The 20,837-nt window shown below is 32.8% G+C and overlaps 1 pseudogene; it reads right to left on the reverse strand.

Annotated features, from left to right (window-relative positions):
- Positions 1–12,579: 12,579 nt before the first annotated feature.
- On the reverse strand, positions 12,580–18,702 carry LOC137814083 (uncharacterized; annotated as a pseudogene).
- Positions 18,703–20,837: the final 2,135 nt, after the last annotated feature.

Raw genomic sequence — 20,837 nt, forward strand, 5'->3', positions numbered from 1 at the left:
AGTTGTGTTGCATTTATACGAAAATGTGGTGTTCGAAAAGAAGGTGTTGAAGGATAGAGAGGGTTGGTTGGTTGGAGTGCAACGCAAAAATACTTGTGAATCAATTCAATTGGAAATGAACAAGATGCATACATCATCGCTATAAATACATTCAACTGCATCATCTTTCCTCAATTTTCATTCATGCAACATTAATCAACATAAAATCCTTTTAAATGTGGTGGGAAAAAGGGCAAATTCTTCCTCCACTTCTTACATTTATACCCACTCCATATTAAAACTGGAAAATTGGTTTTAATATTTTTAATTTTTTAAATAATACTAGATGAAGTATAATCTATTTTTTTAAATAATCTCGTGACATCCTATATCTCCATATCTTTTCATTTTTTTGTCACAACACTTTCATTATTCTACATTTGAAAGAACAACTTCATTACTTGTTATGGAAAAAAATATATATGGAAACAACTCACATGTTCACGAATTAACTGCAAAAAAATTAAACAACATAGGATTTAACGTGATTCGATTGTCAACGGCATCCTACATCTACATGGACAACTATTAGGTTTTTTTTTTTTTTTCTGTTGCGTACAAAATTACAAGTACAATGCTCTCTTTAAATAGAAATTATAAAGGGAACACAATAATTAAACTCATCCACTAAAACATGGTGTCTAGTCAACTCAACCTAATTGGGTTGTCTTCATACTCAACAAATTGAGTGTGTGTAAAACAGTTAACGAGTTCATTGTATTCGAGGTTTTCCAATGCAAATATAATTTTTTTTTAAAATTTTATACTCTATTTTTACATCTTTGTAGTATTTTTTTTTAATTTTATGATCACAAAACTTATCTCAATCAGCAATATATATTATATGAGTTATTATAAATAACTATCACCACCACTAATTAAAGATGGGAAAAGGTTATTAGACTTTTCACTATGGTCACTCTAATTAGAAGAATATTGTTATAATTAAAGAAAAAAAAAGTATGAAGATGTTGTTAGATAGAATTTGGCAGGAACAAAACTTATGAATTACTTCAAAATCTTAACTCGCTGTTGCAAATATTTGATTTGGATGAATTGGAGTAACAATTATACTTTTCTCACAGCTTTGGTGAAATGATTGAGTTTGCTAAAACTATATGAAGAAAAAACAAAGTTTTTAATCAAAAGCTTTACAAAGTATAAGTTAATTAAAATTGGCTTTACCAAAAGTTGTATGTGAGTTTGACTTAAAAATAAACTCAATAACATTTTTAAACCTTATAAGCAAGCTTTTGGGTTTCGACTTTCACGGAAAAACAAAACCACTTTCTCCCAAGTAGGTATGATGGACTTCTTTGGGCAAATTTTCATTATCAATTACCTCATCATTAATAGATTCATTTTTATTTAATAAATTAATTATTATTTCATAAGTTTAGACTTGATAATTTAGTAAATTGGTTTAAAAAGTAAAACTATCTGATAAACTAATTAGTGAATATAAAAGACTTGAAAAGACAAAATTAAGTAAGCTTTCTTGTATAAATAATTTATTTTGTTTATGTAATTATAGTTTTAATTTCTTTTAAATAATTAAAATATCATAACAAAATTCATTCTTTTATTTCCCTTTTAAAAAGTTTTATAGATTTTTTTTTAATTTATATAATACAAAGAGTTGATCTAATGAGTATTAAGTAAATTTAATTTTCTATCTCTTAAATTAAACAACTATTTTATTCCCCCGTTTTTTACAATTTTGTGTAATTTTCATTTAGCATTATGCAAATGAAACACTAGTTACCTGAATTTACAATGTTAATTATTTTTTTTAATTTAAATCACGTGAAATATTAAAAGTAACCCAACAAATATTATAATAAAAATAGTAGAGTAATTAACTGTTTATTACAACATTGAAATAAATTTGTTGCAGAGTGTGTTTATGAATATACTCTTACCTCTAATGTTGATATCTATGACGTCTTTAATGTATGAATGAATTTATTTGAATTTAACGAATAATGTAAAATTATTTTTGAGGGTGAATGAAGGATTTGAATAAAGCAGAAGCAAAATACATAAATTAAAGAAACAAAATTAGTGCATGGCAATTAATAATTTATATTCTTTAAAGTAATTTAATATACATAACCAATTAAAAGCAGTGGCAAGAAAGTAAAATAATTTGGGGGTTTTATGGTTGTATGATTGCATGATATGATTGGCATATAGTCCAAAGAGAGTAAGCACAAATTGAAGTAGAAGCTCCTTTTCATGATTAGTGACGTCACACCCACATTCACATGCTTCTCCAATCAACTTCTTTCTTACTCCACAATTCCAGCTTCTCCCTAACCCTAATCACACACTTTGATTCATTTTATGCAAGTAATAATAATATGTAACCATCAAACAAGCATTGAAGTTTCTTTTTAAAATTTAATTCACATATGTATATATTTTTCAATTATATCTTTGTTTATTCATTTACCTTCTTTATCATCTTTGATTTGTATGAAATACGACATAAAAGCAAGCAAAATAATATAATTCTAGCTTAACAATTATATTACTAATTATGTGTTCCTAAACTATCCAGAATTTGGGAAGGCTCGTCACTATGTGAGAATATGAAAAAAATATATAAACATAAATTTTGGATTTCAAACGTTCATTAAGTTAAATAATAATTGAGATTAATATCATGTGACAATATGTAGTAATTGAGGCTTTAAACACACACAAAAAAAAATTGATTTCTCGAGACATGAGCGATCACTGTTTATAAGGATTTTATCCGTGATGTATTGCGCAAGTCTTTCAGGATACAACAAGAACTTTCTGAAATTTTCTGAGGATCAGAACTAGCAAGTTACTCTTAAAACCCAATAAACCCAGAAAAATATTATAATAAAATAAAATAGTAAATGAAGAGAGAGAAAGAGAAAAATGTGAAAAGGTGAGAGGAAGAAAAGGTGCACAGTGGTGGTTTGAAGAAGATGGAAAACTATGAGTGAGAGTTGTGTATTTTGGAAGAGGGAAACCCTTGTATAGAGGGAAAAATGTAACAATCCCAAAACTGTCACAACCCACGTTCCAGCCATTAGCGGCATTATTCCAAGTTCCAATTGCACAACCTCCCGAGACGAACGGAGTCTTCGAAGGTCTGAGTCATCCGCTTTGCCCTTGCACAGATCGTGAGTCTAGAAGACGATCCCACACACGAGAAGAGTTTCAAGATAATCAAGATGCTTGCACGATGGTTGCCGCAAAACGCACAACAATAGAACTGAACCCTAAGTGTTCGTGAAGCAAAATGGTATTCTCTATCTTTTGCGATATTCCAAATGTAGTTTTACAACAATCCCCCACATATAGCAAAAGATAAAACATAGAGATAAAGAAAGAAAAAGAAGATTTTGGGTTCTTCTAAGATGTAATGCATCAGATCTGGAATAGCAAGCTATATGAACCAGTCTTAGATTAATGAACTTAACACATAGTGTAGTTGGTGTAGCAAGCTATTTGAACCAAGATACTTAGTATGTGTTAGAGGTTTGTCAATCACAATACACTCTGCACATTACTTGTTGTTATCGTTGTGTTGCGCTTACTAGGCCATGCGCGTGTCCAGTATTCATGAGTGCTATAGAGATCTTGCCAAGATCTCATGCAAGCGACTCCACTTGACACTCATATAGGTGATTTCATCAAGTGTATGCTGCAAATCATACACCACCCATAAGGGATATGAAAATCATTAAAACTCTGTAAATCGTTAAAAAAAATTTACTTCAGAATTTTAACCACAAAGTTTATCCTCTCAATAATGCAGTATCTAGCACTTTCACACACACCATAGGAATGGACAAAATTGATTTTAAATCAATAGTAGTGCTAGCATAACTAACAAATGACTTGTGTTTTACCTATATGAACCTTATTCATGGGATCTCCAATCACAAAGGTTGGGTTTCCATCACTTGTTTGTTTGCAAGTGACTTAAGTCTCATTTCCCTCGATGTTTCTAAAATCAGTTTTCTCCTAAGAGGTTTAGTCAAAGGATCTGCCAAATTCCATTATGACTTGACATAGTCAATAGAAATCGTTCCACTTTTTAAAAGTTGTTTCACTAAATTATGTTTCAATTGTATATGTCTGTTCTTTCCATTCAAAAATTTTATTTTTAGCTATAGCTATTGCGGATTGGCAATCACAATGCATTGATACAAATGGGGTTGGTTTCATTCCTAACAAAATGTTTGCTAAGAATTTTTTCAACCACTCAGCTTCACTACCAGCCATTTTAAGAGCACAAACTCATATACCATTGTTGATCTTGCAATAATAGTTTGCATGGATGATCTCCATGTAACTGCACCACCCCCAAGTGTAAATACATAACCACTAGTGGATTTTGTCTCATTTGAATCAGAGATCCAGTTAGCATCATTGCACCCTTCTAGCACAGTGGGAAATCCACTATATTCAATGGCATAATCCATTGTACCTCTCAAGTATTTCATGAGTCTCGCAAGTGATCCCAATGATCCTGACTAGGACATTGAGTGTACCTACTCAGTCTACCTACTACATAAGCAATATCTGATATAGAAAAGCCCATTAAATGCAATAAACTCCCAGTTATCTGGGCATACTGAGTTTGAGAAATAGATTCTCCTTTGTTCTTCTTTAATTTAGAGTGTTGCTGCCACTTGAGAGTCCAAGAATTCCCTTAAGATAAGACTATAATAGAAGAAGACATAAGTGTCTCTCACTCACTCACCAATTTGGTAGAGGTTCTTTACTCTTAAAAAATCAATCTTATTATTTCAAAGACCTAAGCCTCCCTTTTATAATGGGGAAAACCAGTCACAAAGTACAAGAGAAGGAAGCTTGAAAGGTGACCTTTTATTGCCTTCTAAGATACTCTAGCGCCTAAAGAGAGAAGGAATGTGAAAAGGCTTTCTTCTAGTCCCTTCCTACCAAAACTAGCGTCTAAGGTGCTATACAATGGAGGTGTCTTTTAGGTTTCCCTCTTTAGCACCTTCCTAAACACTACTCCTAAATGTTTTACAATTTTATACAAAAGTAATCATAAAAAGGGAAAACATTTGAAGCATATTACCCAAATCCTTAGCTTTGCTCCTTGTAATCCTTTGAGGTATAAAGGATGATGAGCTAATTTGTCTTTGAGAATCTTGAACTTGAACCTCATTATTTTCTTCTACTTGATCTTCATCAAACATCCATTTGGTGAATTACTAACTTATGGATAGGTGTTAGGGCTAGCAACACACAAATAGAGGAAATCCTAGTAACAAGGGCAAAAGTATCAAAATAATCTATGTTATGTTTTTTAGTGAAACTTTTAACAACTAATTATATTTCTCTATGGATCAATCATGATGGTATTTCTTCTTAAAGATCCACTTACAACCAATGAGTTTTGCTCCTTTAACAGATCTACTAAGGTCTACGTATTATTTTTATTAATTGAATCAAGCTTAGTTTTAATGGCCTTATCCCAATGTTTAGCATCAGGAGCACTAGTATCTTCTAAAAAACTTATTGGATCATTTTCAATTAGATAAGTGTAAAAGTCATCTCCAAATGAGGTTTTCTTTCTCTGTCTTTTACTTCTCCTAACACCCTCACTCATGGCATCATTAGCACCATCGATAAATTGTTAAGATGTACCACTACTCTTTAGAGGAAAGAAATGTTCGAAGAACTCAACATTTTTCATCTCTACTATAGTGTTACATTCAATTATATCACTATTAAGAACTAAAAACCTATAGGCAACACTATGTTTCGCATATCCTAAGAGCATGCAATCAGATGTTTTAGAGCCTATTTTTCTTTTCTTAGGATTAGGTAACATCATTTTAGTTAAACACCCACACACTCTTAGGTATTTCAGATTAGGTTGATAACCTTTCCACAACTCATAGGGTGTTGTTTTACCAGTTTTCTTATGTGGTATCCTATTTTGCAAAACACGCGGTAAACAGAGATTACCAGTTTTCTTTAAGAGTTTTATTTTTCCTTTCAACTACTGCATTAGATTCAGGTGAACACGGTGGGGTTACTTCATGAATAATACATTCTTTAACACAGTAATCATTAAATAAAACATATTCACCACCTCTATCTGCTATGATTCTTTTAATTTTCTTATTTAATTGATTTTCTACTTCCGCCTTATAAGTTAAAAACATGTCAAAAGCTTCATCCTTTTGTTTAATTAAATACACTCTGATGTATCTAGAAAAATCATCTATAAATGTTACAAAATAATTTTTACCACCTCTAGACATGGTTTGTTTGAAATCTGCAAGATTAGTATGAATTAAACCAAGAAGTTCAATTTGACGTTCTACAGAGTGACATGTTTTCTTCGTTATTTTAGATTACTAGTGTTACTAACCCGTGCATCGCACGGGAAAGAAATACAGATATAATTATTAGGTACAATTATTGATGAAGTATTATTATTATTATATTAATAATATTTTATACTATATTTTTGACTTTTTTATGGTATTTTTTGGGGTTTTTTTTATTAAAGTTTCTTACTTTTATCATTTATGTCGATTCTTTTCATCTCTTTATCGGTTTGTTTCTTCTATTATTTTTCATATTGTTGTTTCTGTGTTTGTTGCAACATAAAAATGATTTCTTTTTTTATTTTCTTATAAAAAATTGATGGCTTTTGATATTTCTATTGATATAAAAAATAACTTAAGATTTAAACTATATTATAAAAGTAAAATAAAAAAATAATGTTGTAAGTGAAATCTGAAAAATAAATAAAAGTGAAATCATAAAACAGTTATTTTATGTATATGACATTTTATGGTCAGAACAAATACCACAAAGAAAACCATAAATAAAGAGTGTAATAAATATAAACATAATAAATTAAAAATAAAAATAAAAATAAAAATAAAAAACATTCATCTAAACATTAATATGAAAGCAGTTATCACCAACGTATCAGAAATATACGCGATGTTCTCCTTTAAGATCATAAAAATGACGTAAGTTCCCCCATGCATAGGTTATTTCAGGATTCAGCAAATCCATGTTGTACATCACAACATGGGTGTTCCCGTTATTATCTGCCAGCAGCCAGTGGTCATCAAGTTCATTTTGAAATTCAATAGCAAAAGCGCGATCCACAATACCATACTGTTATTTAAAAATCAAAATAAAAACTGTAAGCAAATCATTGAAGTTTGGAAAATCAAATATAATAACATAACCAAGAAAACACATACATCACCCTTAACACTCATTGTCCAGAACATGCCTTTGGTATCCAGTCCGACAATCTCCTTAGCAGTTGCTGTTATCATCTTCATCGTAAATGAAAGGAAGAAATCAAGAGAAGAATATGAAATATGAAAGGACTTATAGCACAAACAATGAAAGAGGATTATGTGTATACAATAATCTCAGAAACCACACCTATAAATAACATATTAATATCCAATATGTGAGACTTTTGGGTTTTCCAATTTGCCACCATCCATTCTGACGTTTCATTCTAAACATTTCGAAATTAATTAATATTAATATAATATAATATTTCATTTCATTTCATATTTTTAGATTTGTAAATATTAATATATTAAAATATTAATTAATATTATAATTGTCAGTAGTTGCCATCAATGTCTTCCTAGTAAATGAAAGGAAGAAATGAACAGAAGAATATGAAAAGACTTACAGCACAAATAATGAAATAGGATTATGGATATATAATAAATAACATATTAATATGTAAAATGTAAAATGTGAGACGTTGAGCTCCCTCAAAGCATTTAAAAATTAATTAATATTATAATTATATTTCATATATTTGGCATTTTTAAATTTTAATATAATAATATATATAAGTATAAGTTATATATAAAATAAACTCATATATAATATATTGATTATTATTAATTAATTTATAATATATAATATATTAATATATATAAAGATTTATATGTAGATAATTATTGAATTATTGAATAAATATTTATATATACATAAATATAAATATATAAAAAAACATATATATATATATATATTAACAAATACATGTATAATTATTTATAAAGTATTATTACTATATTAATAATTTTTTATACTTTTTTACTATTATTACTATATCATTGGAAGAAAAATGTTATAATAATAATGTGCACATATATGTTCACATATGCACCATACTCTTTAATTAGATTTTGTTTATTTTATTTAGATAGTGCATAAAGGTGAATGGATATTTAACTACTAAAAAAGTTATTTATTCATGAGGGTGCATATTACAAATCATTAGAAGTAAAAATACCATAAAGAAAACAGTAAAAGAAAAGTATAAAATGAAAAGAACAGTATCAAAATGTGGACTGGTGTAAGGCACTGTATTGATTCCTTCACATTAATAATGAAATGTCTAATGCATTATACATGTTGAAATCTAATGCATTCACATTATACATCAAATACATGAGGCACTGTGTCAAATTATTAAATTTCAACACTCTTCAGTCCAAAACCTTAGTCTTCCAACATTCTAGTTCACCTCTACAACTTTCATGTGGCAGAACCTCTATATAATTTTTTTCCATCTTGATCATACAATTCCTTGTCCAAAAAATGAGCGTGAAGAAATATTTCATATTACAGACATGGTAGAGGAAAACATAACTTACAAATGAACTGTTATTACCAATGTCCTTGTTACATTTCTCACAATCTACAACTTTCCTATGACAGAAGTTTTTGCATCCTCTCACAATCTTCAACCATCGAATATCAAAATATGCTAATGTACAAAATAGCAATAGTAATACACAACTATACAATACAAGACCTGAGATGTCATATATAACAGTATGAAATTGTGGGACATATCCATGTTGTCATTTTGTAATATAAATTGAATGAGACAATATGATTTAACAAATTACAATTCAAGGTGTAACATATAACAACATTGCTTTTCAAATATTGTCAAAAACTTATGTATAAACAACATTTTTTGTCTTGTTTGTTACTGTTGATTTTGGCTTAATCCCAAGTCCCACATCGGTGGGTTCATTGTTTGGGAAGGAGGTTTGAGGGTTATAAATTAAACTCTTCTCCTTCACTGTTACATATCCCAATTTGTAATATCTTCTCTCATAATAATAAAAGTGAGTTGGTTTTGCTGTGCTCGGAGATTAGGCTAAACAGGCCGAACTCCGTTAACAATTTTCGGGTGTTTTTTCTCTTTATCTCTTTTATTATTCCGCTTTATTTATTCAATATTATTTGTCGGGTAGCTCTGTTAGGGTTTTGTTTTAGTGGGAAATTACCCGTTTTTCCCAACAAGTGGTATCAAGAGCCGAAGGTTCGCCTTGGGTTGTTTGAAATTATTTGTGATATTGAATATATATTTTGAGTTTGTAATGGCAAATCAAGAAGAAGAAGCGAAGGATGTATCCAGAGTGTCGGGCTCCTCGTCATCATGGTCGAGGTTCCCGGTGTCCACTTTGAAATTGGCGGTGGAAATATTTGATGGCACTGGACATTTTGGCATGTGGCAAGGAGAGGTCTTGGACTCTCTTTTTCAGCAGGGTCTTGATATTGCTATTGAAGGAGAGAAACCAAAAGAGGTAGAGGAGAAAGACTGGAGTATCATCAACCGGTTAGCATGCGGAACTATTCGATCCTGCCTATCCAGAGAGCAGAAGTACGCTGTAAAAAATGAGACTTCTGCACACAAACTGTGGAAGGCATTGGAGGACAAGTTTATGAAGAAGAGTGGTCAGAACAAGCTCCTGATGAAGAAAAGGTTGTTCCGATTTGACTACCAACAAGGTACTACTATGAATGCACACATCACTATGTTTAATCAATTAGTAGCAGACCTGTTGAATTTAGATGTGAAGTTTGAGGATGAGGATTTGGCTTTGATGTTGTTATCATCTCTTCCTGATGAATTTGAACATTTGGAGACTACGCTCCTTCACGGGAAGGAGAATGTGTCATTAGATGCTGTTTGTTCTGCTTTATATAGTCATGAATTAAGAAAGCAGGATAAGATGAAAACCAAATCAACGACATCAGAAGAAGCATTGGTGGCAAGAGGTCGTCAACAAAGCCAAACAAAGGAGAGAAGAGGGATGTCTAAGTCTAAAGGTCGAGCCGTTGCTAAAGATGAGTGTGCTTTCTGTTATGAGAAAGGACACTGGAAGAAAGACTGTCCAAAACTGCAGAAGAAAGAGAAGGCTCCACAAGATGCAAATGTTGCAGAATGCAAAAGTGATGTGGAATCAGATATCTCTTTAATTGTCTCGCTTTCAACATCATCGTATCCAGATGAGTGAATATTGGTTTCAGGTTGTACCTATCATATGTGTCCCATTCGGGATTGGTTCTTTGAATTTCAAGAACTTGATGGCGGGGTTGTTTACATGGGTAATGATAATCCATGTAAGACAGTTGGGATAGGTTCAATCAAGTTGCGGAATCATGATGGATCCACTAGAATTTTGCGGGATGTACGGTATGTGCCAAAGTTGAAGAAGAATCTCATCTCATTGGGGGCTTTAGAATCTAAAGGCCTAGTCGTGACGATGCGAGATGGAATTCTTAAAGCAACTTCAGGAGCACTGGTGATGTTGAAAGGCGTGATGAAGAATAATTTGTATTACTATCAAGGTAGTACAGTGGTGGGGACAGTAGCGGCAACAACTTCTAGCTCTAAGAAGGATGCTGAGGCAACGAAGTTGTGGCATATGAGGTTGGGACATGCTAGAGAGAAATCCTTGCAAATTCTTACCAAGCAGGGATTGTTGAAAGGTACGAAGGCTTGCAAACTTGAATTTTGTGAGCATTGTGTTTTGGGAAAACAACGAAGAGTGAAGTTTGGCACTGCAATTCACAATACCAAGGGTATTTTGGATTATGTGCATTCAGATGTGTGGGGACCTGCCAAGACTCCGTCAATCGGAGGTAGGCATTATTTTGTCACTTTTGTGGATGATTTTGCCAGGAGAGTTTGGGTGTTTACTATGAAGAACAAAAATGATGTGCTTGAAATTTTCCTTAAGTGGAAAGCTGAAGTTGAAAACCAGACAGGAAGGAAGATTAAGGTTCTCCGAACAGACAATGGAGGAGAATACAAGAGTGATCCGTTCCTGAAGGTATGCCAAGATTGTGGCATAGTTCGGCACTTCACTGTTAGAAAAACACCACAGCAGAATGGGGTGTCAGAGCGTATGAACAAGACACTTGTGGAGAAAGTTCGTTGTATGTTGTCTAATGTTGAGTTAGGCAGAGAGTTTTGGGCTGAGGCTGTGACATACGCTCAACATCTCGTCAATCGTTTGCCATCATCTGCTATAGATGGCAAAACCCCGTTAGAGGTATGGTCTGGAAAACCTACAACTGATTATGATTCTTTGCATGTTTTTAGTTCTATTGCATATTATCATGTGATTGAATCAAAGTTGGATCCACGGGCAAAGAAGGCTCTTTTCATGGGCTTTAGTCCTGGAGTGAAGGGATACCGTTTGTGGTGTCTAGAGGCAAAGAAGACGATTATCAGCAGGGATGCTACCTTTGATGAATCTGCCATGTTAAAGAAGGTAAATACAGAAGGAGCTGATAGTACTCCGCAACAGGTGGAGTATGCCCGGAAGCAGGTGGAGTTTGAGCCAACAGTGGTGATCCCAGCACGAAATACCACAAGTGACTCTCCTATGGCAGAAGAAGAGTCAGATGAGGAAGAGGTTCCTACCCAAGAATCTCAACAACAATCAGCGCCAATTGCAGTTAGAAGACAGAGACGAGATATTCATAAGCCTGCTCGTTTCATGGATATGGTTGCCTATGCACTTCCAGTTGTTGATGACATTCCATCCACTTACCCAAAAGCCATTCTGAGTTCAGAGAGTGGTAATTGGGCAGGTGCGATGGAAGAGGAGATGCAGTCTTTGAAGAAGAACAAGACGTGGAAGATGGCACATTTACCAAAAGGTAAGAAGGCAATTGGATGCAAATGGGTATTTGCAAAGAAAGAAGAATTTTCTAATAAAGAAGATGTTCGCTATAAGGCAAGGTGGTTACAAGGGCCAAGTTTGAACATTGTTTAGACTTGGTTAATATTTTGCACATTTGAAGTTGGCGCCCGGAGGCGCAAATTTGAAGCACTGTAAAGTTTGTTTTTGTTATGTTTTGAGAAGATTTGTTTTAGGTGGGACTTGAAATTAAGCCAAGGTGGAGATTTGTTGATTTTGGCTTAATCCCAAGTCCCACATCGGTGGGTTCATTGTTTGGGAAGGAGGTTTGAGGGTTATAAATTAAACTCTTCTCCTTCACTGTTACATATCCCAATTTGTAATATCTTCTCTCATAATAATAAAAGTGAGTTGGTTTTGCTGTGCTCGGAGATTAGGCTAAACAGGCCGAACTCCGTTAACAATTTTCGGGTGTGTTTTTTTCTCTTTATCTCTTTTATTATTCCGCTTTATTTATTCAATATTATTTGTCGGGTAGCTCTGTTAGGGTTTTGTTTTAGTGGGAAAATTACCCGTTTTTCCCAACAGTTACATTCCCATCTTCATCGAGAATAAGAATTCTCAATCCTTTTTTCGTTCTGACTCTAGAGACAGCTACATACAACTGTCCATGTGTGAAAATTGGACGTGGAAGATATATACCAACTTTTGCCAATGATTGACCTTGGCTCTTATTAATTGTCATTGCAAAACATAAAGCTACTGGGAATTGTCTTCTTTGGAATTTAAAGGGCATACCTGCATCCGAAGGGATCAAATTCATTCTTGAAATCAATATTTTCTCACCAATATTTGTTCCTGTTAGAACTGTTGCACGAATTACATTTTTACTCAAAGCAATAACTTGCAACCTTGTTCCATTACAAAGACCATTGGCTTGATCAATATTTCTCAAAAGCATAATAGGCACGCCAATTTTCAACTTAAGGTGATGATTTGGTATCCCTGGACATTTTATCTCATTTAAGAATTCAGACGTGAACCATTCCCCTTGAATGTCCTGGTCTTCATATGATTCGCAAGGTGTATCTGAGCTAAGATAAGTTATTTCTTGAGCACTTAATAGAGATAAAATAAAATCATTCACTTGCTCTACTGATTCAGTTGTGGGACAAAGTATTGCTCCATCCTCAAAGTACCCAGGAGACATCATGTTAGTCAAAAAATTAGGATAAACAAAATTAACCAATGACAACAAAGGGGTTTCAGTGGCCTCAATCAATAGATCATGTGGGATTTCCACTGAACACTCACCATTCTCATTAAAACCAATTTTACCATCTCCAATTTTCAGGATCCAATTAGCAAATTCTTTGATATTCTCTCCACTTTCATTAGATTTTGCATGGTTTAGTCTCATGTTCTGAGAAAGTTTTAAGACTTGACAACTTAGCCAAAGATGAGAAGAGTTGATTGTTGACTTCACAACATCATATCTTGATGCTTTTTTTACAACTGGCAATATTTGCCTGAAATCACCTCCTAGGACCACAACCTTCCCACCAAATGGTTTCTTACTATTTTCTTCATGCACCGTTCTCATAAGATCTCTCAAAGTTCTGTCAAAGGCTTCAAAGCACATTCGATTCATCATTGGTGCTTCATCCCATATAATCAATTTTGTTTCAATTAAAAGCCTGGCCCTATGACTTCCTTGAGCTATGTTGCAAGTCGAGTCTTCATTTATTAAAATAGGAATACAAAATCTAGAATGTGCTGTCTTCCCTCCAGGAAGCAATAAAGAAGCAATTTCGCTCGATGCTACATTCAACACAATCTTTCCTGTAGATCTAATTGCAGCAGATAATGTTCTCCAAATGAAAGTTTTGCCTGTTCCACCATAACCATATAGAAAGAAGAAACCACCCTTTTCAGAGACAACTGATGAAATGATGTTTTCATAAACATTTAGTTGCTCAGCAGTGAGACATTTCAACAATGATGTATGCTCTTTTACCATTTCATCTTTGTTGTAGTTAAGTTCATCAATAATAAAGCTATTTTGAAAGAAAGATGAATGAGAAGGATCAAGTTGTGGCAAACAAACAAACTCTTGTAATGACCTACCATTTGCCATTAATAACTCTTGTATTTCTAATAAGCAAAGATGATGTAGTTCTTTATCCTCAATCTGAAGACCTAACATTTTTCAAATATACAAAACACGTTCATAATTTATAGTTGAAACTATGTAATTAAAATTTGCATTTTAAAGAATCAGTACCTGGCAACTGTAACTCCTTTCTTTTGTGGTATAAAATTTCGTCTGACAGTAATTTCCAAGAAGCATTCCAAACCACATCCGGTTTGGACATTGTATTCATGAACAATAATGAAACAAATAAGTGCCTGAGTTCATGACCAGAAGCTAATTCACTTGCTTCTTTTATTGCATCAATGAATTCTTTGTCATCTTTCAATAGCCCTAGTGCATAGCAAGCTTCTTTATATGTATTGAATATTTGCCCATTTACTGTCCTGATGCTAGCATAGTCAACACAACCTTTTTGAATAGTTAACAATATCCTCATGTAATAAAATTCTCCAGATCCAGGTGGTACATAGGTGAGTCTACCAATATTCTGACCTTGCTTCCTTGGTTTCCATTGTCTTTGTGTAGCAATCCAGATAAATTGGTTGGAAATTCAGCATATGTCAAATTCCTTCCATCGGCATATTTTTTGTTGGCATCAAACCAACCGAGAAACATTGTCTTCATAGATTCATTATTTTGAAATACCTGATCAAGATTATCATCATCTTTAAACAGAATGGATTGTTGATTTTGTAAATGAAATGATAACTTTTGTACAGGTGGCCATCTATGATGTATGTCTAAGCCAAAAGTTCTCCAAACAGCTTCACACGAAGATAAATATCTACAATCATAATAATTCTTGATTTCATCAACATATTGTGTACTACCATTGATAATTTTCATTGTAGCCCTGTCAGGCCCTTTGTTGACATATTTGAAAAGATATTTGATAGAATTTGACTTGTTGCAATATTCTGTATTCACATGTGCTTGATACCTCATAAGAAGATGGGGACTATATGGAACAACATTGCTATTATGCATTTGGATACCATTTTTTTCCACAAAAATTCCATTATTCCGACGTTTATAGATTGGATATCCGTCTTCATCAATAGTAGTTACACATGTAAACTTTTTGGGAAAGAATTTTGAACATTTACCTTGTTTCATGCATGGTGAATTTAATTTAGCCACTCCACATGGTCCATGTATCATGTAGCTTTTGACAACTTTGAACAATTTCGGATACAAATTTGGGTGAGGTAATTCAACAAATATGACTTTATCAATATCTGTTGAATTTTGCAGCTTGTTTGATCCATCCAACCATAATAGTATATGAGCATGTGGTAAACCTCTTTTTTGAAATTCAATGGTGTACATTCCTGAAACAAAAGAAAAATATATGCAAAATTAATTATGGGAATATGCAGAAAACATACTACTGTAAATAATAACATGCACTTGTTTGACCAAAAAAGTTATTCTTCTTGAAATCTGTCATCATTTGATCAAGTTTGATTTTGAAGACTCTACAAACAATATCAGGTCTATCTGATGGACTTAATCCTTTTGGCTCAAGAGCATCACGAATTTCTGGCCAATTGACATTGCATGTTATTGTTATGAACAAATCAGGATAACTAAATCTTTTACAGATGACCATAGCATCTTGCCAATTATTGAACATGTAACGCATACCACCCGCAAAAGATGAAGGCAAAACCACACGTCTACCAACGCAGGAAGAATCAGTCTCTCCTCTGTTAATTGCTTCTTGTAAGCCATTCAAAATTTCAGACCGAATTAATTTTTGATTTGCCCTAATGAAAGACAAACGTTGTGCTTCAATCATGGTATAACAATCCACCAAAAATTGTTGAAACAACCTACGTGCATGTACTATGTTACCAAACTCACAATTTCTTTCTTGAATTCTGAATGCAATAAATTCCCTTAAGGAAACACGGATTCTTTTCTAGTTTCACTGCCATGGTACCGGTCCCTTATTGGAATATTTTCTTGATAACCATCTTCTCCATAGGGGAACATCAAAGGATATTGTAGTGGAATGAAAGCGGTATGTGTTTCATGAAGCCTTGTTAAATTACCACAATTCTTCTTAACAATTATATCTCTGTCTACGTCCATGTTAGCAAAATTTCCCACAATTAGAGTAGCTATTTCATCTGATGACGACGTGTTGTACACTCTTGGATCTTTGAATCTATTTCTAAATAATCGAAGTGTAAAATCTGATGGTCTATCCTGAACAGAGACATCCCTTACTCTTCGAAAGGATTTAGCAAGAACATTGTACTCATCAATCATCTTTATGAAATCACCAACCAGTGATTTATCAAGTATGGATTTATCATTATTTGACCTGAAACCATATCCAACAGAATTAACCATAAACAATGCGACAAATACAATGTTCAAGTATGAGTAAATACAGAAATACTTACTGAAAATGGCTCATTCTATTAATTAATTCATTCTCTGTATCATATATATACAATTGTGCAAACTTGGGATTTGAACCTGGCTCTGGTAACAAACTTCCAATACGGTGATAATTTTGGCCACTAAGTATGAACTGAGGAGGTGCACTACCATTATTCATAGAAGAATCAATCTTTCCACCAATTGAAGTAAAGGAGAACATATTGTTGTAAGTTCTAATGTTATCTAAGAAATGCTTGCTTCTAGGATCTTCACCATTTAATAATTTGTGTAGCACTTCTGGAGGTCTTTGTAGGAAAGGTAGTTGTACTTTTCCCTTTTGGCAACATATAGAAAATTGAACTTCTTGTGGACGTTTTGATTTATCAGATCGTTCCTCATACCCTAAAACAGCTCCACGGTGAACACATTCAATCGAAGGTTGACCAACATGAAGAACATCTGAAAATTAAAAAGAACTCATATAATTTTGGTTTCTATACAGGAATCATGAGTTCTAATATGATGTATTATGAATCAATTAATAATGTATTAGAAATGCTTTACTTTCTCACACAATTGCTAATATGCTCACAGAAGTTATACAATATCAACAATTACATAATGTGCTAACCTTGTAATTCAGATTTTGAATATAGTTCACTTCTAAAATTGTTGTATACATCATCTGAGATAAATAAAATAATCATAGTTAGATATGGGAATAGTTCTATACACAATATTGAGGAAGCACGTTAAAGATAATTTACCATTATTTTCATAACTTGGAGAAGATTCAGGATAATGCAAATTTTTGCTAAATGAATTCATTATATTCAAAGGATATCTAATAGCTTTCTTTTGAGAGACAGAGTAAGAATGGTGTCCACCTCCAGAACACTGAATAAATTCAATTTCCCCTGTATAGACAAATTATTGATATCAACAATGGATACATATAAACAGTAATTAATAAATTACAATTACAACCTAGTTGTTCTTCATCAATTTTTTGATGTGTTCCATAATGAGTACTTACTATTCAAAGGTAACTGATATAATTTCTTATTTTGCACATGGTCAGATGACTTTTGGAGTTCAGAGCATAAAGAAGATATTTGAGCCGACATTGGAGTATCTGTCATCAAAGTTTAAAATAAGATATGACATCTCACAAATCTAGTATTAATTGAATAACTTAATGAATTTCATGGTTTAAGACGTCCACTTACTATAGTTCAATTCCGATAATGGTTTCCTTTGTGCAATTGAGTGTAGTGTGTTTTGAATTCCAGAACGACTAACTACAAATAAAGAATAGTATAAACAATCATTAATTTAGTTAATGATATACAATATTCCTTTATAACTAAGGCTTAAAGACTTACCTATACTTAAAGGACATGAGAGTTGTCTATTCTCTAAGTCTGATCCTGCATTCTGTGACAACATAGGCTTTGTACCCCTTAAGTTTTTGTTTTTGGTTGTACATTGTGGGGTAACAACCATGGAATGTTCCTTTGTTGCATTTTCGGATGAACTGTAAAGTACATCTGCATTAAATTTTGATATTGAATGCATTAGCATTTGCTTCAGAAAACTTACATTCTAAACTCTAAATAATTACCTGCATATAAGGTTTAACCTGAATATAAGTTTCTTGCAGACTTAGCATTACTTGACAGAAAAAAATCTTCTGTATTGTCTCTGTCAAAAAATGCATTTTGTGTGTAGTTTAATCCATATGCAGTAGTTGTTACCTTATTCCTTTGGCTTATGGTTTCTTTGTTAAAAACCAACTTCATTTTCTTTGTTGGATTGTGGTATGATTTTTCATGGACATCTGTAGTGCATTTTCATTGTAATACATTAGTAGTAAATAATAAACAACAATCATAAACTCATATACCTGTTCTTAAAACAGAATCTGCTTCTCCAAATGAAATTGTGCTTGTCTGAGAACTTTGTTCACTGCAATTTTTATTTGAAGTGCCTGAAGAAATATAGTCATAAATGATAAACTTAAATTCAATATTACAAAAAAATAAAAAGCACATGAGTTTCTAACTGTGACTTTGCTAGTTTTTCTGTTGAACTTGATATGAAGGATGATCTTCCTTCGATTTCTTGCATACTTGGACTCATATGGATCCATATGAATATAGAGTTATTAGTGAAGTTCAATTAATTCCTCAATTCAAGTCACAAAACAATTGGTCAAATACTTACTCACCATTGAAAGTTTAGAGCGGGAATATCCAAATTTTTCATTTTGGGTTGCACTTTGACATTCTGCAGTTTGGGTTAAGGTATTTGTACATAATATGCTTATTCTGCTAAAGTAAAAGCAAATTAGGCTAGACGACAAACTTACACACAATAGAACCAAGTTGTATTAATAAAGGTGCCTGCACATTCCAAAATTGGATTAATAAAGGTTACTACACATTCTAAAATTGGATGTTATACTTACAAATATTACTGACAAAGATTCAGAAAGCACATTTTATGAAAACTTATTGACATTGGTAGGTTCCCAAGGTACATATTGAGCATCCCATAATATGTCTCAGATTGAATACTGTGCTTGAACAATTATTTTATGGACAATAAAATTTTATATGTTCTGATATAAGCACAACTAAACTACTGTTTTCGTGCAGGATGCTCCATTCAAAATTATTCAGATTTGAGATAATCTTTTTTTCATAATTAATGGAAGATTGAGCAGAATGAATCTTCTGGATATGGTTATTCTGCTATTGAGCTTAGAAATATTATTGAATAAGATTTAAAAAGCACATTTAATGTGGAAGTGGCGTTCTGCAGTGTACATAGTCGCCGTTTGTGGAAGTGGCGTTCTGCAGTGTACATAGTCGCTGTTTGTGGAAGTGGCGTTCTGCAGTGTACATAGTCGTCGTTTGTGGAAGTGGCGTTCTACAGTGTACATAGTCGTCATTTGTGGAAGTGGCGTTATGCAGTATACATAATCGGTTGACGTCAGGTTGATGTCATCGCCGTGTTAGATAACGGAAGATCAGGTGGTCTGGCATCGCCGCAAGAAGCACATCGTCGGATTTCCCAGTAAACTCAGTTGAAGCTGTTGGGGGTTCAGGCGAGGAAGTTCAAGCGTGTGAGTTCAGTAAAGATGATTGTTACGTCAGCATGAGGCGCAAAGGTTAAATGAGTTGGAGTAAACAGCTTGCTCCTTGACGACGGGATTCCCAGAGTGTACATTCGTCAATGGCGAGTTCTTCTCAGTTAGGACATGCATGGCGTGGCAAAGAGGAAGGTGGCACCTGCGACAAGCGATATCACAGAGATGGTGTATTTTGTTGCATCCGATACTCGCCTTGTCAGGTGGCGTGGAAGGAAATAAAAACTTGAAACTATGAAGTGGAAGGAAAACACATTAGAAAAACCACAAATAAAAGAAGCTACATTTTCTATTGACATTGGTAACTACTCAAGCTACATATTGAAGATCCATAAAAAAATTTTGATACTTCAACAGTGTATTTATGATACTGTCATGAAACGTCCAATATCTATATATAATCCAATGTTTTGCTTGAAATTTTATTTTATAACCTATTAATAATTCTTACAATTACAATTTATAATTCTTTCAATTACAATTTATAACCAGTAAAATCATTGGAAGAGAAGTGTTATAATAATGTGCACATATATGTTCACATATGCACCATGCTCTTTAATTATATTTGGTTTATTTTATTTAGATACTGTATAAAGGTGAATGGATATTTAACTACTAAAAAGTTTATTTATTCATAAGGGTGCATGTTACAAATCATGGGAAGATAAATGTTATAATAATAATGTGCACATATATATTCATATATGCACCATGCTCTTTAATTAGATTTTGTTTATTTTATTTAGATACTGGATAAAGGTGAATGGATATTTAATTTCTTATCAAATTATTTATTCATGAGGGTGCATATTACAAATCATTAGAAGAAAAAATACCATAAAGAAAACAGTAAAAAAATTGAGTATAAAATGCAAAGAACAGTATCAAAATGTGGACTGCTGTAAGACACTGTATTGATTCCTTCACATTAATAATGAAATGTCTAATGCATTATACATGTTGAAAATGAGAATGTCTAATGCATTCACATTATACATCAAATACACGAGGCACTGTGCCAAATTTTTAAATTTCAACACTTTTCAGTCCAAAGCCTTTGTCTTCCAGCATTTTGGTTCACCTCTACAACTTTCTTGTGACAGAACCTCTATATAATTTT

The sequence above is a fragment of the Phaseolus vulgaris genome, chromosome 10 (assembly GCF_000499845.2).
Source record: "Phaseolus vulgaris cultivar G19833 chromosome 10, P. vulgaris v2.0, whole genome shotgun sequence".
In the NCBI taxonomy this organism is placed as follows: domain Eukaryota; kingdom Viridiplantae; phylum Streptophyta; class Magnoliopsida; order Fabales; family Fabaceae; genus Phaseolus; species Phaseolus vulgaris.